Source organism: Erithacus rubecula, assembly GCF_903797595.1.
Source record: "Erithacus rubecula genome assembly, chromosome: 9".
NCBI classification, from domain to species: Eukaryota; Metazoa; Chordata; class Aves; order Passeriformes; family Muscicapidae; genus Erithacus; species Erithacus rubecula.
The window spans coordinates 7,504,557-7,531,258 of NC_136660.1; the positions used below are offsets into that span (position 1 = coordinate 7,504,557).

The 26,702-nt window shown below is 40.9% G+C and overlaps 1 long non-coding RNA gene across 3 annotated transcripts in view; it reads left to right on the top strand.

The window, feature by feature from the left end:
- LOC306805497 overlaps positions 1–26,702 on the top strand; it is a 216,214-nt gene that overhangs the window by 165,334 nt on the left and 24,178 nt on the right. The window lies entirely within an intron of this gene.

Consider the following 26,702-nt stretch of genomic DNA (forward strand, 5'->3'; position numbering starts at 1 on the left):
CCCTGGCTAAAATAATTGAGAAAGGGGGTTCTGATATGGATTTTGTGAGAGATGAACTCCTTGAGAGTAAATTAAAGACAGGATAATAGAGTTCCTCACCACGCATGTGTAACCACTGCTCAGATAAATTGGGATGAATGTAATCTTATATAGGCCAGCAACATCCAGGTCTGTCAAAAACCCAGATATATCTGTATCTTTCAATACAGATGTGCTTTATTTTCTTGCAGGAGTAGGAAGGAAGATACAGAGTGTATGAATGAAATGGAAAATCACTGCAGTGGGTATGCCATACCCACACAGACAGAAAACTCCATTATCTTCCACTCAACCATAAATAATACCTTTGTTCAGGAAAAAGTAAGTGTGGATGTGCAATAACCTCTCCCAGCCCAGCACAAGGAACACAGGAAAGACAGCACAGCAGTGAAGGGAATGATCTCAGTGTCCCCCCCTGGGCCAGTGTCCCCAGCCCAGGGGAGCAGGGGGACCCTGCTTGCCCTGAGCCCACCCTGGGACAAGAGCTGTGGGAGGAATTCCAACCTCCCATGCCCACAGTGGCCACTCAGGCTCTGAGGTGACATGAAGAGCTGCCTGGATGTGAGCACAGGTGCTGTGTGAGGGGCTGCTGAGGGCTGGGATGCACCATTTAATTCCTTGGAAGGAGGTGCCTCTGGCAGGCACAGTCCTGCCCTCCATGTGGCACCAGGGGAACCAAAGGGAATCAGTGGGGAAGGATGGAGGGAGGCTGCTAATCTGTACTGTACTCACAGGGGTGTGCTGAAAAATTAATAAAACAAAGTGAAAGGAGAGGTCAGAGAGACTAATTGACGAGACAAATGATAAAGGAGGCTGGAAGAACTGGCTGGCTGTGTGCAGGAAGGCTGCAGATGAGATAGGAATGCTCCAAGCAGTGACTGCAAGGTGACTTGGCAGTGTTCTGCAAATATTTGAGGGAATAAACATCATTGGGGAGGAGAAATTAGTACAGCAAGTTTTATCGTAGGGAGCAGGGAGATGATCTGCCAGAAAAGACTTTGTGAAAGGCATCAATAAATGTGAAATGAGCTTTCCAGGGGCAAGAGGAGGTGTAACACTGGGTGAAATTTTTTAAAATGAAATTGGAAATCAGCCACAGAAAGCTGTCCTGCTTTGAGTGGAAGGTGTGGTGTGCTAATGTAGGCAACTTTGGGGATTTGATTCTCTTGTACAGCCCTGCTTTGCATGGGTTCATCTCTCAGGTGTTATAGGAAATGGTAATAACTAAGAAAAGCAAGTTGGAAAAAATGCATCAACTCTTTGACAACATGAGAATTGAGTGTATAATCATGCTCAGCCTTGTTCAGGAGCCCAGAATAACAACTGGCACTTGTCTGTGTAGGGGCTTTGTCCCTTATTTGCAGCAGCCTCATGTTGAGCACTTTTTTCAAATCATAGATGTATAAAATCACTGAAATTTCTTGATGTATGCTGACTCTTTAAAACCAAAGTGCAACACATCTTTGTGACACGGCTTGCCTTTAGAAAAGTTCTTAATTCTCCATCACTCCATTTATTTGTATCTCCTGAGTTTGTTATTTGTTACAGCTTCTAATAATTTATACTGTGCCATGCTACAACTTTAGTTGTCTCTGCTCCTTATGCCAGTGGACCCATGGAGGATTGCTCTCAGCAGAGTTGGGTTTAAATCAGAACTTCTGTCAGATTAATAGGTTATGAGCAAGCACAGAGGCAGGAGTGTGCTCTCTGGAGCCCTGTGATTTCTGCCTTTGCCTGGCAGTGCTCTGGCTGCTGGGGAGCTGGCTCCCTGTTTCTGCTCACCAGGTGGAACAGCAGATGAACATGGGTCTGAGTGTCCCCCCTGGCTGGATCTAAACTGATTCTTTTCCAGAAGTACTTTACTTGTCACAGGAATATTATCTCTATTAAGAGCTGAACAATGATTTTTATTTTTTTTTTACATCTGTGTTCCTGTGTTTTTCTGCTGTTTATCTTCCCTGGGTTTGCTGTATGTCATCCCTTTCAAAATGCTGTATCTTCCTTTTTTTTTTCTGTTTAGGGGTTTGATTTGCCTCCCAAAAACTGGTGGTGCAAAAATGGTTTTTCAGGGAAAGCTCTTAAAGGGGATCTGATTACCTTCAAGTCCACACTCATCATCAGTGCTTTTGTTTGTCACCTTATCCATCATTCCTGAGTTATAGCAATGATCCAGAGATCTCACTGAAGACAGAAGAACCTCAGGCTTGTCTTTACCATATCATCTCTTTCCAAGCAAATGCTCCATAATATGAGATGACTTCTCTCTCTTTTGCCTTCATCTATTTTTTAATTTTGCATGAAATAGTTACGTGGCCTTGGTAAGAAATACTTAGCAGAAATTTCTCAATTACAGAAGGATTTTCTCACCATCTACCCTGCCTTTATTCTGTTCCCCTTTGAAGATAAGAAGGAATAGATGGATGTGAGTGAGTCACAGCATTACAGACTGCCACCAGAATGCTCTAGCAAGCATTTCCTATACCAGAGGTATTCCCACTTTTCTGCCTGACCCCTGCTAATGGCAGTGCTGTTCCCTGTTGCTTGTTTGCAGACAAATGCTTGAAATAAGGTATAGTGCTATAATCTGTTCTGAAAAGCCTCTCCAAGAGGACAGGAGCTGTGGATGCTGATTTGCTTTCCATGCTGGGGAGCCAAGCAGAACAGATTAACACACTTAGTGCTAACACACTTCTGAGTCCCAGGGGATTCGACTGCTTCTTCCTTCTTCAAAGCAATTAACTGTATATAAATTTGATTCTGTGTGGTATATGCCTTTTGACTGCTTTAAGATCTTTTCCTGGTGATGGTGAGGTTTTCAATAAAACATGAATTAATTTACGTGACTGGATTACCCAAGGTCCTTTTTCATACAGCCCAGTGTGAGTAATGAAAGTGTGAGACCTGAAATATGTCAGTGATCTCCAAAGCCATAATGTCCATGGCTACTTAAAACCTATTTAAATTACAGAAAAAAAAAAAAATAAAAGGAAAAGTAAGCTGGTTTTGCTCCATCCTTCTATCTGAGAAAATGATCTGAATAACAATCAGATGCATTTTACTACTTAATTCTTTATTACAGGACTTTGGAGAACCAAATTATTTTCTATCTCCCATGCAGAGGTTCTGCTCTGAATATTCAATCCTGTCACTCTTTTGCTATCTTGCTTTTCAAGTTCTCACTTTCAGAATAGTAAAAAAAAAAAAAAAAAAAAATCAAATTTAAAAAATTTAAAAGTTAGAATTGACTCTTCTGCATTGTATAGAAGGAAATGGCAGGAAGGGAAAGTGACGGAAAAGCTTGTGGGAAAGCAAAGCAGTGATCTTAAACCCCTTGTTTCATCTTCTGTGTCTCTGCTATGACTACATAACCATTTTGTTTCCCAAACATCTTTCAGCTGGTTTCCCTCTAGGCTGTCTCAGATCCACACATCCCTCGTGTGTGCTCCCTGCAGGAGCAGCCCCACCTCTTCCCCAGGGATTGTGTGCCAGTGTCACAAAGCATGTCCCCTGTTTGTTAGCAAGATGACCAGCACTAGCAGGATGCTCAGAAATGCCAGTTTAATTACAACTTCTGCTTTCAGGGGGAGCACACAGATTATGCCTGGGTATCTTAAAAGTGCCTCTTGCCTTTTGAACTCTGGCTGTTGTGCTTTGAAAAATAATAAGGCTTCTGTTCTCAGGATTACTGGTCCTTGCTGTCACCCTGTCCTGGGAGGAACCCAAACAGAAGCAAATGTCAACAGACAATCTTGAGCTGGCTGATGGTAGGAATAATGAAATTTCCCATTAAAAAGAAATAAAAAAGCCCTGGGTTTTATGCAATGAGCTGCTTGCATTGTTTTCTCCAAAGAAAATTGACCCTTTGATTTTTGGTGTTAGTTTTGCCATTGTAGAGGGTGTGGAGCAGAGTTCCATATTCCTCAGCCTGCCTTGCTTTCAGCTTGCACAGCCACAGCTGCAGACTCATCACTATTCACACTGATATGGAAACAACTGGCTACTAATTTCTTCCTGATTGATGAACTATCCTGTGTGTAATCTTGCTTAATAAATGAGTCCATAATAGTTATGTTACTCACTATTTTGGCACAGTAAATCTATGAAAGCATAATGATGTTTACTCTGTAGGCCCATAACACTTTCATAGAAATATAAAGAAAATCTGAGAACAGGGTCACAGAAAAACATATTGCCTGAGGTATGCATCTATTGTACTGTCTTAAAAAAAAATAATTTATATATATATATATAATCATATATACTTAGTGCAACACAGGTCTTGACATTAGATTATGTACTTCAGATTCAACAAACAACATCAAAATTGACTTCAAACTCTTATTATTTTAGAGCCAGTTTTACTGCAGTATATAACTCAGGCTGTAGAATCTTTCTATGCAATGCTTGAGAAAGATGGCTGGAAACTGATCTGCTTACTCAGAGTTTATTCTTCAGGGATTTGCACAAAGAGGTGTTGTACGTGTTGAGCTGGCCAGAGAGTTCAAGGTCAGAGCAGAAGCTTGAGGGCCGTGTTCTTTCACCCATGATATTCAATTATCTTGCTGACTGGATCTGGAGATGAGTCCTTGGTGATTACAAAGGAGAAAGCAAAGTTTGGGGATTTCATTAGTATGTTGACAGCTTTTTTAGACTTTGCTCCTGACCTTGGGTATAATCAAACATGCAGAATTTTTACAGAAATCATTGCTTTGAAGAGAAAATAGAAATTATCCTGAAATATGGGGCTAAGGGTCTTATGGTCAATGATCAGGAGAATTTTTTTCATGTCTTCAAAATTGTAGGGGTAAGAAAGGCTGGAGGAAAAAGTCATTTAAGTGGCTTTCTTTCAAAGTAATGATACTTAATCCTTTTTAATTTTCTTGGATTCTTATCTGCTCTCTGCTGGTATAATTCCACTAATTTGCTGTACCATCTCAAAGGAATGAATTGTCCCTCACTCAGGAGATATTAAATAAAACCAAGGAAGGTGATTTCCATCATTCTGAGCTGCCTACTGACACTATTTTTAGCCATGGAAGGTGCTGGCTGCACTCCAGCTCTGAGAAAAACAGAGATGAGTGCATTGATTCATTGAAACATTTATGCACATTCTTAATATTTTTCCTGGCTCACAATCTGGTCACTCAAAAGCAAGTTATTGGTGGTCTTGTTTGTTTGATTGGTTGTTTTGGTTTTGTTTTCCTAAGACAGCATAACATGATGTGCCCCAGACTGCATAGGTTATGGAAAATAAAGTGCAGGTCTTATGCTCAAGGGGTAGAAATCCACAGCCCTAAATTTGCTGCCTGTTGGTTTATGGGCTCAAAAGTACAAGAATAAGGGGCAGAAGTCTAGAGACCAAGTTCACTGCATGTTCAGGTGGTAGGGATACAGTCAGCTGAGGTACAATACTGATCTAAACCATTTATTTTTTGTGCCATAGCTGTCATTAAATTAATAACTTGAGAAGGAAAAGATTAAATTAATTGTTATGGGTTGATTTTCTTTATGGATCTTTTAGAAACAGGTCTAAGTTAAAATCTATCTTGTTTTTTAAATACTTTATGCAACTTTTACAAGAAGGTTTCTTTGTCCCTTCTGCTTTTTAAAATAATTCCGTTCTCTGGTTAAGACTTTCTGGGTCAAAGCAGCTACTTCTAGAAGAGTCAAGCTGCCCTCATACATATTCCATTGCAGAATATTGACATCATGTGAAAACAGTAGTGATTAATCCTAAAATACTCTAGAGTAAGTCACTGAATAGCTAGTGCCAGGGAAATTAATTTTAGCTTAGAAAATCTATACTTACTCTGAGTTGAAAACCAGGGAAAAGTACTACATGAGATTCAGGCAATAGAAAAGTTTTCCTCTGAAGATAGATGTTATTTTCTAATCCACTGCAGTCATTTGGAACTAGGAGTAGTCTTTTATTCTTAAGAACTCCTCTGGCACTCCCCAAGTTCTCTTCCTTCACCACAGTCCATGGTTTTGATTAGTGCCATAGGGGCTGGATTTAGGTGGCCAAACACAGACTCAAAGTCTCACTTAAGAGCCACCAGAGGAAATGAGCTCTTCCAGACCTGTGTCCTCCCTCCTAAAGTATTTTCATGACAGCCAGCTCTGCTCTAAAGCATCTCTTTCCTTCTGCTGACTCCCAGGGAGTTTCTGGCCATTAGCACAGATTTAAGTGTTTGTACAGCAGCCACCTGAACCTCCTGAGCTCCTTGTCACCGTGTTCTGAGACAATGTCTAGAGTGATCATTAGGATCACTTTCTTGAGCTGACTGTGTGAAAAAGAAAAAAAAAGTGGGAAATTTTAAAAGAATAAAATGGAAAAATGTGTGCATTAATTTAAAAAAATCGTAAACTTTTCTACTTCGATTAGAATTTCCTCCATAAATAAAGTGCTTGATGGTTTTGTCTGGTTGTAGTGCTAAGGATATTTATACTGAATCTGGTCTTTGAAATATGAGAGTCTATGGACCAGAGAGGTGGTCACCTTTTTTCAAAAAACCAAAATTACGTGTCCTTACTGTAGGTTAAAGAATATCCTCATCAAAAAAACCCCCAAACATGAGTGAGACATGGTGCTCTCCTAGCTGATTTTCTGATTAAAAATGACTGTGGCAGAAACCAGTATTGCTTGATGTAATAAATCCTTTGCTACCTCTGTGATGAGATATATCCTCTACCCAGTTTTATCCAGTTATTTTTAATTAAACATTAAATACTAACTCAACCAGGAGCCAGATGAGTGATGGACTGAGTGAAAAGTTGTGTTGTCCTGTTTTGGCTGGCCTTGGTTTATTCAGGAGTGCCAGCAGCTGCCAGCTAGAGGGGTGGTAGTTGAATACCCATGGCAGAGGCAGCAGGCACAGTGGTGGAGCCTGACTCACTTGTGCACCCTGCCCAGAAGCTGATCCAGCTGTAGCAGAAAGAGAAGTATTTTCTCTTCCAGCTCAGTTAGTCTTTGGATCTTTTTGGGAGCTGGGGAACAATTAGAATCAATACAATATCCAATCAAAATAGTAGGAATATTAATAGGAGAACAAAATTAATCTGTATTAAAGGAAGATAAAAGTATGTTTTATGGCTTTGTGACAATGAGTGCATCCTGCATGTGCCCATTTTGATTTCAAGAGAATGAAAGGGTATCAGCCAAAAGGCATGGAGATAGCCTTGTTCCAGCCTGTATTGTAAATAAATGAAAGAAAAAGAAAAGGTGTGCTCATCCTGCTCAGGTGCTGAGAGGTTCCTCTGTGCTGCTCAGCAGGATGCTGGTGTGAAGGGGTGTGTATGACACTAGTGGGGTGGCTGGAGCAGAGCTTTTCAGAAGAAGCCTCCCAAGGCTATCTCCATGTAAAATAAAATGCCTACAAGTTTTTTTCTCTGAAGGAACATAGCTGTGGTCTCCTCAGCTCCTTTCAACCTGCTCAACTCCATCCAGCCAGTGTGTTTCCCAGATCACAGTGCATGTGTAGCACTGGCTGGAAGATGCTCACAGGGCTGGCAGGCAGCATTCATCTTCATTGCATCATTTACAACTGCAGTGAGGACACTGGACCAGCCTCAATATCTCCTGAAATTTTTGAAAGTTGGAAATGCACTAGTCACATGTATCAGCTTCCCAATATCTTGATTGAATAAGTAAAAAGATTGATATTCCCTTTCACTCTGAGACTTTATTTTATATCAGAATTGAGATTTCTTATATTTAAAACAGCTGTTTTGCTATAACAGTATAAATAAGGTAAGACTAGAAAATTGTTCATGTTCTGCAAGGATACATTTTGACACCACTAAATGATATGCAGTAAGAATAATATGGATGCATTACCAAAAATGTTCAAGGAAGTTTGTTTCCATTAAGCTAAAGAAGTAATGTAAATATAGGAAAATCTCTGAAGGAGAAAATTTGATAAGAAAAATTTCAAAGGAAAATGTTTTTAAAGTAGATCACTAAAAAAAAAAGGTATTTTAGGCATCAGCTGTATTATTAAAACATAGGATTAGTGTTCACATGCCTAATCCAGGAACAAAACATCACACTGAGTAGGGTAAAAGAGTCACAGTCATGTCTCTTTTTCCCTAGGAAATGATCAGGCTTTGTTTTGAGGGGTGAAGCTGTGCAGATGGCTTCTCCAAAGCATCCTCCTTCAGTCACCAGAGCTATTTGCAGTAATTTGTTTCTCCCTGTGTTGAACTGGTTTTGAACAGGCACAGTGCTCATCAAAATATTTTTAATTCCCTCCAAAAAAATAGAGAGATGCATTTAAAAGTATGTGACAAATGAGTTCATTTGGTGATGTTTCTGTTCATTATTTATAACAGGCCACTGAGGATATGTTTGCAAGAAGTAGCACTTCAGATAGTGCTGACATCCCTGTGATTGGAAATATTCTCATGCTGTAGCTCTTCTTCTAGTCTGCCTTTTTTTGACAGTCACAAAGCTGAAAAGCACTGAAGTCCCAGAATCTGACTTCACTTTCTCTACTCCTGGCTGTGGCCCATGCTGGGAGTGTGTCCCTCCTGGTGAAGTGCTTGTCTTCATCTGTGCTGTTCTAATGGCTACAGCCCCTCCATGGTTTTCCTTGGGAGCCTGGGATTCACTGTTCAGCCCTTTTTTGTGTGTCTTTCTTTTGACATCTTCCTTTCACATGAAGGGATGGTGTTTTCTCTTTGCAAGTACCTGGGCCCAGGGACAAGAATTCACATTTCCAGGCACTCCCATCAGTGTGGATGTGTCAGAGGGAGGCCAAGGGCTGGCTGTGTGGGAAGCAGAGCTCTCTGCTTTCTGCATTGCTCACCTACCCTCAGTCAGGCCATGGGGGGAGGGCAGGAGGGAGGAACTGGAGTGGGCTTTGCCTCTGATTTTGCTGTGTTGACTTGATGGGTGTCTGATAACAGCATCTCAAATGTGTCAGTCCAGCAGCTTTTAAAAGAGATGAACTGCTCTTAAATCCCTACTGCAGATAACATTAGACTTGAAGATCAAGCCCAATTATTTTCTTTCTGTAACTCCTGCCTCCAGTCCTTTTGTTACCTGTTTAATTAGTGTAGTACTGTGGCAATTTTTAATGCACATTGCCAGTTTTACTGCTCTGTTTTTGTTTTTTTTTTCTGGAGTGCAGAAGAGAAGTGGATGTCTCCAACAGAGTGAGATTTGCTTCTCAGATTCTCTGTTTTCTTTTTAACTCCTATGTAACAAGAAGAGAGCTCTTGTTCTAATTCATGTTTGCTGATGGCAGATTTCAAGGGTTTCCAGCCTGGGATAAGGAGGGGTTTGCATCCTCCCAGTACATTCCCTGTGGCTGAGTGTCACTGGAGAAGGAGCTCCAGCTGCCATGAACCTGCTGGAAACTCCTGTGTTAAGGTAATGTCCAACAGAGTAGTTTGCCAGAGTTTGCTGGGTGGTATAAAAGGAGCAGAGTGTGACAGTGTGACAGTGAGTTTTTTGGTGTATCTGAAGTCCTGCTCTAGTTGCCAACTTTATCCCATGCTCAGTTGCTCAGTAAATTTGTTCGTGTTTTAGCTCCACAAAAGTCTGCTGATCTCACAGAGCAAGTGAAGGAAAAGAAGTCATCATGCCAGTTCTGGAAGTGTTGAAAGGGCTCCAATTCCACCCCTGAAAATTCTCCAATCCACTGACATTTTATTTTCTTTCCCTTATTTCTGGCTGTCACAGACATGATAAGTAAAAAAGCTATACTAGATAAAATTCTGATTTCATATGTCTGCCAATGAAAATATCTTTTTAGTTACAATTAATCTTCAACTTAGTTGTTTTTAAAACAAAATCAAATGAAGTTTCAGCCATTTTAGCTACAAAACTAAAACACAATGATGAATAACTTTGTGTGGGAAGCCCTTGACACTTTTTCTTTTAATATGATGTGTGGCAACTTATCACTACCCATATTTCTGATTGCTTAAATGGCTTTCAATCCAGGAGATAGCATTAGTGCAGCATGTTTTTCTGTTTGATGCAGAAGTTTGGGATATGGGATATTTGACTCAAACCCAAACACGCCCAGCATGTTCCCATTTTGCAATATCCCAGTCCCTTGGGATGCCATGCCTTTGTTGCTCCTCAGGAGGAGTTGTGCCTCAGGTGTGCAGTGTCCCAGGAGCAGGAAGCCTTTCCTGGCTGCTGGGTGAGACAGGTGAGCACTGCTCCCTGTGACAGAGGGGCATCTGTACCTGCAAGAGGAAAGGTGTGCCCAGGACAAGTAGTGAGCATGCTGGAAAAAAAATTATTTAGAAGGCACTTTTGAATGCAGGGCTGTCTTGAGATCTGGAATGATGGTTCAGGATGAAACAGAAAGTGAAAACAAGCAGCTTAAAGAAAGGGAGGCCCCCTGAGTTTGCCTGTTCTGTGCAGCCCTTAAGGAGGATGAGTGATGCCTTAGCCTGAGAGGGGACAAGTGTTACCTGGGCAGAAAATGAGGATCCCACCACTGGAGAGATCAGCTGGGATCCTGCTGTGATTCTTATCACCCACAGTGCAAACCAGAGGACTCTGGAGCACCACAGGCACAGTCTGCTGCTTTGACAGCCTCATGAGAGGAGATTAGAAGGGCTTCGTCTGCTCTCTTGAGCCTAATGAAGGGTGAGAGACAATATGGAAACAGCCTATAAATGCACCAGGAGAAATGAGAGCTGTGTGGGTGAAAGGAGTGTGCTAGCACAAAAGCCAAGAGCAGGTATGGTGCCTATGAATAAACACAGGCTGTATGTTCTGATCCATAAAGGATGGGAGTCTGACAGGTAGGGACAGAGCATGGCTTTTGGGGATGAATGTGACTGCTTTATGGGGCAGTTTATCTTATAGGTGGGCACAATAGGAAGTGGACCAGGTTTAATAATCTAATCTAATCTAATCTAATCTAATCTAATCTAATCTAATCTAAATATATCTAATCTAATCCAATCTAATCCAATCTAATCTTCTGTCACTGTCCTGCTCTTGCTCTGAGTTGGAGCCCACCAGTTAAGTCAGACCTCTCTCTTTGCCTTCTTCCCCTGCTCCCACTCTCAGGAGTCTCCCATGCAGGGCTCTGTTCCCTCCTACAGTCCCACCCTCCTACATCCCCCTACTGGACCCTCCTGCAGGAGGGGAAGGTGCCCCCTTGCAATTTCCCTTTTTGGCAGTGATTACACCAGACCCCATGATGAATGCACGAAACATTTTGTTTTCTTTTAGTATTTTTCTAAGAAAACAAGTTGAATCCCTTAGGGAAGGTTTTTCAGTGAGATCTTTTATTTTCTGTATAGGCAAGCCATTTCAGCAGTTATGACTCTTCATGTGTACCCTGCATTGCTTCTGTGATGGTCTAATTGTCTAATGTTATACACTGAAAATTTACTAGAGAAAAAAAGGAACTTTACCTGGCATAGTAATAGGAATATGAAATTAAATTGATTGACTTGGATTTAGCTGTTTGACTATGATGTAAAGATCCTCTCCCTTACCCTAAATTCAGTATCCCTTTTATTTCACCTGTGATATTGTATGCCATTTGTTTTAGCTGCAGTACTTTGCTTATAAATAAGGCATAGGAGCTTAGTTCTGGATGCTTCTCTGAAACACTTCAGTTTGCAGCTTTTAATCTAACTAGTTAGATAACACAGTAATTACTGGTGGGAAAGATCAATGCCTCCAAAGCTCAGTGCATCCAAGGAGAACCTTCAGTCATGCTACAGAATGTATTTCTGCATTAACCTACCCAGCAGCATCAGAGATCCTGGTTTAGCTGAAGTGGATGAATGCTTAGAGGAGTGAATATGGATTGAAGTATGGTCTCTCATGTTTTCCAACACTAAAATTCATTTTACTTGCTGTACCATCCATACATTTCAGCTCCAGGTCTTTTCATATTTTGTTTGTAGCTATATAGAAACCTATTTAGGGTTAAGGAGTTATGCCCAACTCCATAGTGTCTGGTTTCAGTTCTCCACTCCATAAAGGCAAAGAAAGGGAAAGTTTCAATTTGGGTTTATTATGACAGTATGACAGCCCTGCTCTTAACAGGAATATGATTTAATTTCAGGTAGCTTTAATATGTGGATACAACTACTGGCATTTTTCCAAACAGGTTTCTTATATTCTTATTGTTGATCATTAAGGATGGTGGATAAATAGTACCATATCACCCATATGATTTTGTTCTTGGAAATTTTCTTGAATAACAGCTGAAGCAAAGTGCATATAGTTACAGCAATTTAAAACCTCTTCTTTATAAAACCAAGGACAGGGCCTGCTAACAGAATATGAAAGCAGTAGGTATCTGTATGTAGACTCTGCTTTCTCCTCAGACTGAGAAGTTGCACAAAGGGCTCACCTGCTGCAATTCTGGTTTAGCTTTACAATGTTTGTTACTACTTTTGACTTGATTATTGTTCAATTGGAGATATTTAACATAAAATTTTGTTTCCAAAAGGGGCACATGAAGATTGGAACATGAATTCAAACAGGTAGGAGCTGAGAGGCAAATCAAAGCTGCTTTCCCAAACTTCATGTTTCTGCATCCTTGCTGAAACATCTGGAAATCTGCTGGCCTTGTTTACAGTCTCACCAGGGTTAAGGGCCACAAGATGTCAGTGTAGCACCAAGCATGAAGGAATGGCAAGCAGGCTTGTGCAGCCCTTTAAATGGTCCTGCTGTAGAAACCTGTTGACTCTACCTAGACAGAGAGGCAGAGTGGTCAGGAAATGGCCCGTGTGATGAGGAGCCCCTGTGAGCCTGGAGCACGGGGAAGCAGCCAGGGAAGCTGCTTGATAAAGGCATCTCAGCACACTGGAACTGTGCTTTTCCAGGAGTGACTGCTTCTGGGTGCAGCAGGAGCACCTGCTGTTTGCCTGTATATCTGTACCCCCAGTGTGACAGCAAAGGAATCCACAAAAATGGTACTGGAACAGTGCAGAGATGTCTGGGTCTGATTTTTAAGTTAAACCAGCTGTACAAACTAGTCCATTCCCTCATTTATCTGTTATCTTCCCTTTGTTCTTGGCTCAGAGGCAGTATTTCTTTTGGATTTGCTTAGTTTTCCTTACATGGTTTCCTCTTCCAGTTCAGATTTGTTCAGTCACAGTTTGGGTGATTACAGAAATGAGAGAGAAATTGCTAATTATGGACTCATTGCTGGCTATCGGATTTTAAAAAATAATTAAAGGAAACCATATATTTTGTGATGTGCCAGATGAATAATTCCAGAACATATTTTATTAAAGAGGATGAAGAACAGTGCTAATCTTTGGGAAACTTTCCCTTCATTAGTACAGAGCTGTTAGCACAGTTGTGGCCTGGAGCTAAAGTTGTGACTGAGCACCACTCTGAGACTCAGACATCTGTGTTTGGGATCTGTTTGGCACAGGTGCTTCCAAAATACTCCCTGTCTCTCTTATGGACTGAAGCTAAAGCCAGTGCCACAGATGTGAAGAGCTGAGAACTTAAAATCCATTGCCTGGCCACCATTTTCAGTTTGTGCCTCTTTACCTGTGTGCTTTTTGAATTTTCCAGGCTGTTTGTCCATGAAGACAGATTATGGACACCAGTGAGCACAGGGAGAAGACCTCAGTGGGAGCTGCTTACCCATCTCTGTCCCTCCAGGGCAGAGACACAGCTCATCTGTAATGATCAGACATAATAACATGCATTTCTCTAACTCGTATTTTCTCACAAAATTTGTGTTCTGTTTAAACAGGTCTCTCAGTGTTGTGGTTTTTGAAACTGCTTGGGAAATCTGAACTGAGGGTAACAGAAACCTCAGCATTTCTCTTAAGCAAAGTCTGAAGCAGTGTAAATGACAGGAGTGATTTCTGAACATCAGTGAAATGTGATTTTAGTGCATTTCACATAAATATAGTTTAATTTCATTGACGAAAATTGTAAAAAAGGTCAAAATAGATAATAGTGACATTCAGACCAGACTTGCTCAAGCTGCTTTTATCTCTGTGACCATGCAAGCCAGCAGATACTGAATGTTGCAGGGTAAGTACCGAGCTCTTGGTTCTGATGTTTTTGTAAAAAACACTGAATCAGTGACAAAATGATGACCTGATAAAACTTGTTTTATTGCTATTTTACTCATTCATTTTTTTATTGTATCTGTGCTATGTTAGGATATAAGCAACAAAATAGCAGGCAATTTTGTTTTGCACACTAAAACCTAATCAGGCATTACCTAAACACTTCCTTACCATTGTAAGTGACAGCAAGGTTTAATTCTATCTCTGCCAAAATCAATACATGAAAACTCACAAAGATAATACTTTAAATGAGCTATGGCACTCATCAATTCTCCTCTTCTCTTTCTCTGATTTTATGAACATAAAATGTTCTTCTATACATGATGGACTTTTAGAACACACATATATTTGGACTTTTTTGTGGCAAGAATGTAAAGTGCTGAGTCTTCATTAATGTAGGGGCCCCTGTAGCAGATGCATATGGATAGATACTCTGATTTTTATTACAGCTTGTTAAATTATCACCAGACTGCTTAGCCTGAGTATTATGCCTTAGGTACAGGAATTAAGTATAATTGGCCTGCTTTGTTATCTTCACTGTGGAAGTGGAGATGGGAGAGTAGATTTTGAGCTGGTAAATACTCCTGACAATATTTTAAGGTTGTTTCTCTTTATGTACTGCTTAAGGACAATCTGGTATTGGTGAAGCATCTTGTAGCAAAGTGAGCTAGGAGAAAGGAAAATTAAACATCTTGGCTTGAGGTAGCATTCTTTTCACTTTTGTCAGATGTGTACACTACATTGACTTTAAAAGCCGTGCTTTGACTTTACTTAAGTGCAGCAATTACATATTGCTATCACCCAAAAGATAAATCTTCTAATCATATGGTGAGTAAGAAAAAAAAAATGAGTTGCTTTTAAGGCCTCATTTGAGAATGCTAAACTGAAGTATGTGTCTTGTGCTTAGTGATTAGTATCTATCAATAAATCCAGGCATGAAAAACTGGGAGTGGGGATGCACCTACAAGAGCACATCCAAATGGTACAGAGATAGCTTTATGCAGTGCATTTATCTGGCATAGACATGAATGGATCCCTGCTCCTCCTTTTGTATTAACATAAATGGATCTCTGTTTCTCCTCCTTTTGTATTAATGTTCACCACACAACCCAGTCACATTTTGGTGTGGAGATAATTACTTCATTGATATCCTAATCACCACCAGGCTGCATTGTTGTTCAGTGACAGATGATCACTGTATATTTGACCACAGACTTAAAAACTCCTTTGTCCTTCATTTTGCTCTCATATACATCACAGCAAGCACAAAATCTGCTGCCATCCTTTGTGCTTTTGGGAAGGTGTCCTTTGCAGGGGTTCAGGGAAAATCCTTGTCATGCAGGCTTGCATCGCTGCTTTTTCCTTTCAGTTTGCTGTTCCTCTTCAAACCCACTTTCCCAGCCTCTCTAGGAAAAAATCCCCAAATCTTCTTTGACCAAATCCCACCCACCCCACCTCTCCCAAGCTGCAAATCCAGAAGTTGAAAGCTCTAAAAAAAGTTTTCCTCCTGAATTTGAGCAATCTCCCTTTTCTCAGTAGGACCTGTCTATTACAAATACTGACTTGTTCCTTTCAGGGCTAGCTTTGGAATATGTATGACGTCAGCTCTGCTTGTCCTTCCATATCTCAGCCTGGTTGTAAAGAAATGTGGCTGTGGGGCTCTGCCTGCTGGCACAGTTTGTCCTGCCAGGTGATGCAGCAGCTCTGAGAGCAGTATTAATGAGTGTGGGAGCTATCAGCAGGTCGTGCTTCCCTCGACAAGGGATGACAAATTGTGCTGTGCATCCTTGCTGATCTGCGTGTGTGCCTCATGTTTGCTTCCAGTACAGATGCATTCCAGATTTGCAGTATTCTAACATGATAAATGATGCAGGCTGAAGGCCATGCAGATGAAGAGAATGTCCACTTCTTTGGCAGCAGAATTTTTCAGTATTAGTGAATATGCTGCTTGAAATGGGATGCTGAAAACTAATTATTGTAAAAAAATATAAAGGTTAATAATGCCCAAAGAGAGATTATGGAAAAATAGAAAAAAAATCAACACTGCCATGGCAATGAACACCAACCCCACTGCATTTTCCCACTGCAACCAACACCACTGCTGGGAATGCTCAGGCTAAGGCTGTCAGAGATCCTAGGAGAGTTTAAAATGTTATTAAAACTCTGTTAATCTCACAGTCACCTCACGAGCAATGCCTATGGGACAGCTGACTAAGTACAGCCATTGTAAACCTGACTTCAGGTTCCTTTTAATAAGTCAGATTGGATGGATAAAAGTATTTTTGCCATGTGATTTACTGATGACCATGTGTTTGAAATTTTTATTTCTTATTCTACTAGTGCTGGGCCAAAACCATGCTGCCTTGTCAGGGTCTGTTGCAGATTTCAAAACATGCAAATTTGCCCAAGGATAAAGACAATCTTGTGTAAATCAGTTTAGGTCAATATTCAGGTCAATAGTGTGAAGAAATGACTAACAATGACTGAACTAAATTTCAGTGAGGATTCAGGTTTGGGGGGATCTGAAACTTGTTAAAACCTGGAGAAAGAACTGGAATTCTTGTGTAGAATTGCACTGACCTGTGAATACCTGTAGACCTGAATGCTGCTTATAGCTGGTGTTCTAAGCAGAAGTGTGTTCAATTATAGCTGCAGTTTAATTTAGGAGAAAGGCTGAGTAGTAAACTTAAAGCAAGCTGATGGGAGGTTGTTCCTCCTAGAAGTTTGCAGGAAATCAACAGCATGTTTTCTAATAAGCCTCATAGTGACTGATTTGCACTTAGCCTCAAACAGAAGTGCTTTATTTCTTTTATCATTACATGAAATGCTTTCCTCCTCCTTTTAAAGGAAAGCTTCAAAGTTGTCAACCCAAAGTGACAATAATGCTGTTTGGAAAAATTCTCTGTGGCATGAAGTTTCACACCAAATGCTATGAAGTGAATAAAATCATCCTGAAAAATAGCACTTGAGCATGAAATGCCATCTCAGCATGTTTGAGTGATACATGAAAGATACAGTCAAGATTTATTTGATCTGACTTTTCCCTGAGAATTAAGATTCCTAATAGCTAAAACTACAATTACTCCAGTAACAGCTTTGGGATACCATCTACTTGTTGGGGAACTTCCTGGAGATCATTTAGGTTGCTCATTAATCACTCATTATTATTAATCAATAATTAAAGATGTATCTTAATTTCAAATTCAGCAGCCTCTGCCATCCCTTTCAGTGAGTTCCAGTGAATGCAGAGTGCTTCAGAAATAATCTAATAAACTTCAGACTGCAGTTTTACCATGGAGAGCTTTCTGTCTTTCTGGCCCTTTCTTGGAGATTCACTTTCTTTTCAACAGACCAGCAATAACAAAAAAATATGTTCCCTGTTTTTTTTCTTTCTTTTCTTCATGTCTTCTTGAATAAAGCCAATTAGGTCCCCAAATTAGGAGTTTTTTGGGTTCAGGGCTTTGTTTGAATAACAGCCTGGATGAAGAGATTCAAACACCTGTGGTCTCTTGATGGAGTATCACAATTTGATTTTCCCAAGTCATTATATTCTTTCCCTTTTCTCTCTCCTCTTTTGGTTTCAGGCTAATATTTGTACCTTTTGATAAGCAGACCTCCACAGGGACTTCTGGGCCTTGACCCCATCATTCTCAGGCTGTGTTCCTTTTGATAAAATCAATTTTGTGATCACTGAAAGCTGTGAAGAAAAATCCAGAAAAAGTCTCTTTTTTTCTTTTCTTTCTTTTTTTTTATTGGAGGATTTCAGGCCCCTTAACACTTCTCCAGAAAAAGGAATAATTTTTTTTTAAAGGGAGAGAAAAAAGGGAACTAAGTGCTGTTCCCTTGGAGCCCTGGAAAGGGAGAGCAGGGAGCACAGAATACTTATGTGCCTGATAAATGGTTGTGTTGCAGAAAACTAAAACTCTGAAATGGCAAGACAAGGCATAGAATTCTTATCTTGTATAAAGGATGATGATGATGCACAGAAGTTTTAGGAAATCAGATTGTTAGGCTGACTTAGAGCTCTGACTTACCTGGGACTTTATTAATACAACAGATTGCAGATAAAATAGTTCACATGATGAAAACCAGGAATAGTTCTCTGTGGAAAAACAAAAGAAATTGATAATCCCCCTAACCAGTCTATGAAATTATTCCCTTCTATATGAATCAAGTGATGTGGGAAACCCTCTTAGCAAAAAAAAATAAAAAAAGGAGGGCAGAACCTCACTGGAGATGTAGCTGCCCTGAGGATTTTAATTCTGGGGAAATTTTTTTGCCAGCTCCTCTTCAAATTATATTTGGATTATACTTTCTAGACATGAACACTGGTTGATGGGAATCTGGTGATAGATTTTACAAATCCTGCACTTGGATTTGAGCCATGTGGAACACCTGCCTTGCTTGCCTACAGAGTAATGCTGTTTTCCCCTTTGTCAGTTTAAAAGTATTGTTATAATTTGGGGGAATGAAGAGTAGGGGTGCAGTAGAACATGCACAAGACTGGAAGTGTGAGCTGTGAAAGGTGGGGCAAGGCCACAGGTTGAATCAAATAATGGAAATGTGAGTTACACCAGAACAGAGCAAAACAGGGTCAGAAACTGGGAGATGTGCAAATCCTGGTCATCATCAGGGATCCAGAAAACTTCTGGAAATGATCCTTCGGAGCAGGTGGAACATAAAAATGAGAAACCAGCAAGAAAATAAAAACTTGGAAGAGGTTAGGTTTTCATCATGTCTCCTGCACAGGATGGGGATTACTGGCAAAGGGGCTGGAAAAGCACAGAATGAGCAGCTCAGTTTGAAGTGGATCAAAGCCACTGATTTTGGACAGGGTAGGATTTGTGAGGATTGTCACAAGGTTAGAATGTGGGCCCTGAACTACTTTAAGGCATGCTCAAAGCTCTGCAAAGTGAGAGAAACTAACCTAGTGTTACAGCTCACCCAAGGAAAACTGCCCTGTGACAACTTGAGGAATTTAGGCCAAATTGAACAAAGAAAAGCAAAAACGTCTTTAAAATTTACTTTGCTGTTTCCAAAGTTGCATTGTATTCAAGAAATGCAGGAACTTCTCATTTCCAGATCTTTGCACAGAACTTATTGTTTCCCAATTACAATAGGGCATTACAATTTCACTTAAAAGATGGTCTAATAAGAAAAACCCTCAAAACCTTTTAGAAAATTGAAAACCACCAAAATCATAGTACAGTGAGAGGCTTCTGTCTTTCTTAATTAAAACTCCCAACATTAAAATAAGTAAAGTGATTTGCATTTGATCTAACCTTTTTTAAAATTTATGTTCATCCACCAAAGTAAAAAAAAAAAAAAAAAAAAAAAAAAAATCCATTATTCCCCCAGATATAATTAGTTCTGGATACAGGTACAGATTTTCTGCCCTTTCTTCTTTTGGTTTCAGCATTCACCCAGCACAGTATCTCTTGATCTGTCAATTTTTCTGAGCCTTAACTTAAGGAAGATAGAGTTACTGTTGAAAAGTCTATTGTAAAGAAAAAGATTGATTTAATGCTAACAGAGGTATTAAACCCCAAGGAATTGAAAGACACCTGTGGATTTAAAAGAGAGGAAACACTTTTTGTGCAGATAAACTGTGGAAAGAAGAGCTCTATTTACTGGATCTGGCAGCAGTTGCCCAATATCAAGGCATGCACTTCAATGCTGCATCCAGGCAGGAGCCAATGCTTCCCAGAAAAGCTTGGAGTTTTAGCCCTTAGCCAAGCAATCATTAAGTCATTTAAGCAGCATTGCTGATCCTTGAGACAGCTGTACAGGTTACATAACTTTCCTTCTAGAAAAGCCAGTTAAACTACCCAGGGCAGCCCCTAAGTTTTCCCTGCCTGATGTCCTGGGATCAGACTGGCTTTCTGCCTTACAGAACATCCCAGTTTTCTCTCCTGCTGTGCTCTCCCAGCTGAGCCCCCACAGGCTGCAGAGATGCTCTCATTTGCCTTCTGCCCCATGAAAGCCTCAGCAGAACCTGCTCCAGCAGGGAGAGGAGGGGACTGTCTACTGGCTCAGAGTGGGATTTGCCATTTTTAGTGGGCAGTGAGGGTTTATCCTTTGTCCTGTCAGTGCAATACACCACTGCAAGGGCAGTGTTTGGAGTGAAGGAGCTCAGAGACTCCAGTCATACCCTAGGATTCTCTCTCTTCCCAGCAAATAACAATTAGTGGTCAGTGCACTTCAGAAAGATAAATGATTGCCACGCTCAGCAAATCTACGAAAACGCAAAAGATTTCATTCTGTAAAATTCCCCACTGCTCCAGATGAAAGCTGAGTCTTTTCTCTTGGTGTTATAATCTGTCATGCACAAGTGGTTCAGGCTAGGGCAGGGGCCTGGGTGCTGAATGTGGCAGGAGCAGCTCTGTGCTCTCCCTGCCCTGTGGTGAAAGTTGCCAGGTCTGTGGCAGGGTCAGCAAGAGGAGAATGTGCAGCACCTCAGCAAAGGCTGCAGCAGCCCCTGCATGATTGCAAGCATGTTGTCATTGACTTTTCAGGTTAATTAGGCCAGAGAGGGGAGATCACACTGGTAAAAGAGCCTGTGAGTGGGAATGGCTGAGATGTTTGCACACATTCCCTTCTCTGCTTTTCTTCAGGTGTGTGGGAGGTCAGCCAAGGAGCAGGGAGGTCAGCAGGGTGGGAACAGCTTTAAACACTTCAGCTACTTTCACCAGGGCTCAAGAGTCAAGCCCTAGGCTTTATCCTTGTGGGCTTGATCAAATTGCCTATGGTTTCAAGGTCTTTCTTGAAGAAATTTTTTCCTGAAATATTCCTTTTAAAGAAAAGTTGGAACATTAAAATTCAGAATTAAAAAATACAGTCACACAACAGGAAATTTGCAGGTCAGTTTAAATCCTTCTCTTCCTCAACCTCACATAGAGCAAAAACCTATTTTTTGTCTTCCCCAGAATACAATACTTTTCAGTGACTTTTTTATTTTTTTCTTTTCTTCCTTTAGTAGAATAAGTCTTCTTCATTCATTCTCTTTGTTTAAGAAAATAACATTACGCAAAAACATCAGTGTCAAATTTTCAACTTCTTGCAACACTCCTCTATATCAAACATTGTTCCATTACCTCGTGCCTGCTCTATTTGATGAGCTGATAATGTTTGGAAAACAGGAATATGTGACCAGGGATTTATGGCATGGATTACAGCAAGGGATGGGCATCTGTGTCCAGACTTTTAGACCTGGTTCTCTCCTTCCAAATGGAAAAAGAATGCCATTGCTTTCTCTCTCGTTTTCTCTCTGAGAGTGCCTGGTCAGAGTTCATGTATTTGTCACTGCCACCAGGCAGAATTATGAAGAAATAAAAAGAGATGATTTATTCCTTTTTTGTATTTACCTGGCTGTGGAGAGGGGACATCATGCTAGAGCATCCCCTGGTAGCCTTAATGTTGCTTGACCCAGAGCAGATGTGATTTTTCTGAGAGGCTGAGCTGTGTGACAGGGAACAAGCTGCTGGGAGAGTGTGGACATCTGGTATGGGCTGTGCTTCAGAAGATGTGCAGAAAAGTGGCTGCAGTTTCTGAGCTGCCTGGAGCTGCCCCAAGCAGCACAGTGGGGAACTCTTACCCCCAGGATGAACTGTGGATGGCAAGAACAGCTCCTCTCCTGTCTTGGCCAAGAGCAGCAAAACAGGGATATGAGCTGGCAGAGGCACAGGCTCAAATGTCTGTGCAATTAAGATATTTCACAGGGATTTCTGGGCCTGTGTAATAAAACCACAACTTTCGGAAATGCAGACATAACTCTTCCCCACTATTGATCATGGAGTGATGAGACAACTTTTGATTTTTCCTTCCTGATGCCATTTCTCTGATCCAGCAAAAAAGGAAAGGAGTCACTAGGGATAATCCCTCGGGAGCACAGTATTTAACACTCATTTGTCAGGTGATATTTACCCTGTTTTAAGAGGATTAGCCAGACTCATAGTCCAGAATACCAGTCAAGGTATCTCCAAAATCAGCGATTGCTTCTCCCAATCTTTGCCCTTTTAACCACCTCTTTTGTAACACTGGGGGCCACTCCTGGTTCATCCTCTGTGCAGGGCCCACTGTTTTTCAAAAAATGAGTGTGAGAGAGAAGCTCTGCAAACAAGACACATCAGTGCAGCTGTATTGAAGTTACTATCAAGGCATTTATTGGTATGCCAATTGCACTTCAGCTTTCCAACTGTACAACTTCCTTGTTTTACAAACCCACTCTTGCTTGTAGCATTTGAAAACACACCATGGACAAACCACTTAAAAGCAATAGTGCAAAATGCCAGCAGAAAAATAAATGGGCAAGTATGAGAAATGAAGGGGTTTGTCAGTTCTGGGTTGTTCATTATTTATTTATTTATTAGTAATTTGGATTTGGAGTGGAATATATGTGTAATCATGTGGAAAGTAAATTAAGACAGCTCACTTGTGGGTGTTAAAGAAACACCCAATTTTTCTGAAAGATGTTTCTGTTGAGAGATAAGGCAAAGCACATTTCCAAAGCTGAACTCCACTCCAGAACCCTCTGTAGGGGAGTGAGGGTCCCTCCAGCCCCAGTGGGACCAGAAGATGTTCCTGACACTGTGTGGGCAAGGTGTGCTGTGAGGCAGAGAGGGGAAGGGAGACCCTTTTCCCCTTTATTTGCTTTCTTTGCTCCTTTCTAAATCTTCTGCACTTTCACCTCCTTTGCTTTTCAGCTGAGCTGCCCCTGTGCTTACCTGGCTGTCCAAGCAGTGCTCAGCTGGCAGCTGTGCCAGGCAAAATCTGTGGAGAAGGAGTGTCTGAGACTATGCCTGTGGCAATGGCCCATGTGGCTTTTATCTGCTTTATAGAAAGGGAAGCTGGTATTCTTCCATCAGTTACCTGGACTCATGAATGGGTAATGAGAGTAACACTCCAGCTCTTGGTTCATGCTCACTGCAGAAGTCAGACCTGCTCCCAAAGCTGTTTAACCCTTGGGTAGAGATCCTCCTAAAGCCTTGCAGAAGAGAAAAGGAAAACCTTTTATCACTATGTCTTTTTCTCAAAAGCATGAAAAATGGAGCAGGTTGAAAAAGACAGCTCAAAGGCTGCCACATCTGTAGCAGACAAACAGATGGGGAAAACAAACAGAGGAGGGATCAAGCTGGGAAAGCAAAGAAGCAATTTCCACTGAATGCATTTCTTGGTCTGGGCCAACCCTTTTTAGCAAATGTGTCAGGTGTTTGAGGCAGTGCACACCTCTTACATCATACATAGAAACTAGGATATGAGGCCAGCTTTGGCTTGAAAGGCTTGTACAGTATTCTGTGCTCAGGACTGTGCTAGTGTGAAATGACAGCTACAATAAATGGCAAATGCTGCCTTTAATGCACATGCTTGCTACTCCAGCTGCTTGAATAAACATTGCATCAAACCTCAGCCTGGGGACTGAACCTGAGCTCGGATTCTATTTTGTTTTGCCTACCTTATCCCTTAGCTTCCAGCACCTTGAGGCCAGGCCCTCTGGGCTGTTTATCATGGCACACAGTAATTGCACATCTGACTTGGCAACCTGCAGCCCGGGCAGGGTATCCAGGTGGGATGTATGGAGCATGAGGAGTCAGCTGTCTTGGGATGGGGAAAAAGGCAAAGGATACACTGAGAGGGGAATTTCAGTCAGAATTCATCAGGCATCAGCCACAGCAATAAAGATCCTAGAAAGGTTTTACTACCCATCAGGGAAGTTTTGTGCATTTCCTCAAGTCTAAAAAGATACAGTGGGAAAGACTAGGGGCTTAATGGCTCATTTTCTGGCTTTCATCAGGTCATTTCATCCATTCTTGAGAATATTTTCCATCTATTCTTAAACCCACTTTTCATTTACATTTCATGTGCTGAGTTCTGCAAGCACATCTGCATTAATTATTTTCTTGAATTGTCCAAATATGAAACAATGGACTGAAAATGTTTCATCAGCTGAGACATGCATTTTCTATTAAATATTTGCAGCTTTTCTTAGTATAATAAATAAACCTCAGTTGAAAAATTACTCTAAAGAAAATGCTTAATTAAAAAGATATTACATTAATTACTTTATCTAGCTTTTATATTAAAATGCTAAGAAAGCAAACATTTTTAAATGCCATAGTTGTAACAGATTGTTTTTCTTTCTTTTTCTTAAGGCAACTGCTTTGATAAATATTTCTAGTTAGTCATAACATCATTATGAATTTGTTCTAATAGGATTTTCTCATAATTATTTAACATTACATTAAATGTTTCTGGGAAAAGCTATAGAAACAATAACTGTGATTATATAAGCCAACAGAAAATCTGAAAAGTCCTCAGAGGGTGTTTTTATTTCTTGTTGCACCGTGGGTCCTTTTTTGGTTGGAAATGCTGACAGGGAATGTGTTGTGTGTGTGATATGAATGCAGGGCTGTGTCCACAGCCAAGGCTACGGTTGAGTGGGTGGGATTTGAAGTGTGCTAAGAATGCTGTGGGTTTCCAAAGGGAGATTTTAGCTGTGATAGTAGCCAGCATCTAAGGATGAATTAACTACAGGGGTGTTGGGAGGCAGTGGGGGTGTTGAGGAGGCTGTTCAGGAGAATGAAAACCTTTATCTCACTTGCCTAAAACGAAAAAAGTAAATTGATGCGGTAATTTTGGTGCTCTGAGTCAGTGATAATGCCACATGTGATCACTTCTCAAAATGTACTTTTCTGCCTGAACTTGCAGTGCTGCTGAGTTCAGTGGGAGATGTAATGTAAATAAACATACATTTCATGTCCCCCCAGTGGCTCCAGAGCAGGGCTCTGTGCAGAGCCACACGTGTGCTCAGGCTGCTGCATGCCACATCTACCCATGTGAGCAGGGGGACTGGGGCAGGAACACCAGTGCCTCTGACAATGACTTGCTCTATGGCCTGTCTCACTATTTCTGTGAATTTTATGTCCTTGGGTTCTAAAATGAGGATAATAGTGATGATTTACCCTGAAATGGGAGCCATGCAGTTTAATGAGGCCATATTTGTGAGGTTTTCAACTATGGAATGTGCTATAAAACTCACAATAGTCACTGAAAGAGGGTTTGAAGGGCCAAGTTAATGACACAAAGGACAGAATGCATAACCTTTGTAATACTGGGGGATCATGTAGAGATGCTACAGAAGAAAAAGAAGAAAAAAATCTTACATCATCATTAACTATAGATTGGGTCCTCTATCTTCTAAACCAGGGGTGCAGACACACCCTGCCCTCAAAGGGAATGACATGTTCCCCTGTGGTTACCTAGGCCTTGGCAGGCTCTCTCCTGGCAGGATTTAAGTAGAATTGCTAATGTAAAAGCTTTGTAGGTCTAAAGAATTTAGCCAGCTGTTCAATTGTGCCAGGCAGTTGGCTCACATTCAGGATATGTTTCTTGCTGTTCTGAAGTCAAATAGAAAAGCCAATATTCCTTGTCATATTTAATGTTTCTGCCTTGGGAAATCCAAAAAATTCCTGTACCAACATTGCCTCTACAGCAGGGCCATTTAGGTCTGCTCTTTTATGAGTTTTAATATGCCAGTGCTATGCTCACTGCTCTCATCCTTTACCTACTTTCTACCTGCTGTTTTAGGAGGAAGTTTTTTGGGGTTTTTTTTTCCCTTTTATACAGTGCTGAGCTGATAGATGTTTTGAGCAAGGCAGCTTTGGTTCAAATTGAGTGTGCTGCTAGGGCAGAGCAAACTGATGAATTGTAAATGTTGGTTTTTGAAAGATGTGTCCAAGGCACTGCAGGTTGTTTAACTCTAGGACGCCACTGCAGCTTCCCTCAAAAAGAGGAGAAGGAGGAGGGAAGGGAGGAGGCATCTGTAGCAAAAATACATGACAGTGTTGCAGGGGATGATAGCCATGGCAAGAATGAGGGATCCAAGTTCAGCTGGGGTTGGGGCAGGAATCACCTCACCAAGTGATAGCCATGCTCATCTGCTCCTGACTTCAATAGTCCTGTGCCACCTTTGTGTACCATGAGCTTAGTTCTCCTTCATTTCACAGTGCACAGCACCCTATTTCCCAGTTGAAGTCCTTGATTCTTTAAGATGGAAGATGATTCCATGGGAACCCCCCCCCCCCCCAAATGTATGTGTTTCCTAATCCAAAGTCAAGAAATATCTAATTTCTGTCTAGCTAGGAACCTTGTTCAATTTTTTCCTTCATGGATTACGATACTACCACCATAATCAGCCTTTCTGTTTTTATTGTGCATTTAGAATGTCCATTCATTCACAGGATAAATTTATCTAACTGGATCTAAAGGCAACATCTCTTTCATTATACAAATTACTATGGAGGCTTTTCCTGCAAGTAAGTGCACAAATACAATCTAAAGTTTCTGTTATCATTCCTGATTAGGAAATACAGCTACAGGCAAAAGCTAACAAAATGGCCAGCTTCAAAGAAGCTGAGTCTTTCTGCCTTATTTTTTTTGTTTCTTTCTTTCCAAAGCATGGTAAGGAATTCATGGCCTTCCTGTGTGTGTGCCACCATCTTTCTTAGTTCTCCCTTGCAACCATTATAATCCAACAGAACTTTTTCATGTTTTTGTATGCTGGATATCAAAAATGTGTCATTAAGCACTAAGGAGGGAGAATTTTAAACCTGAGAATGCCAAATTCTGGCACAACATCT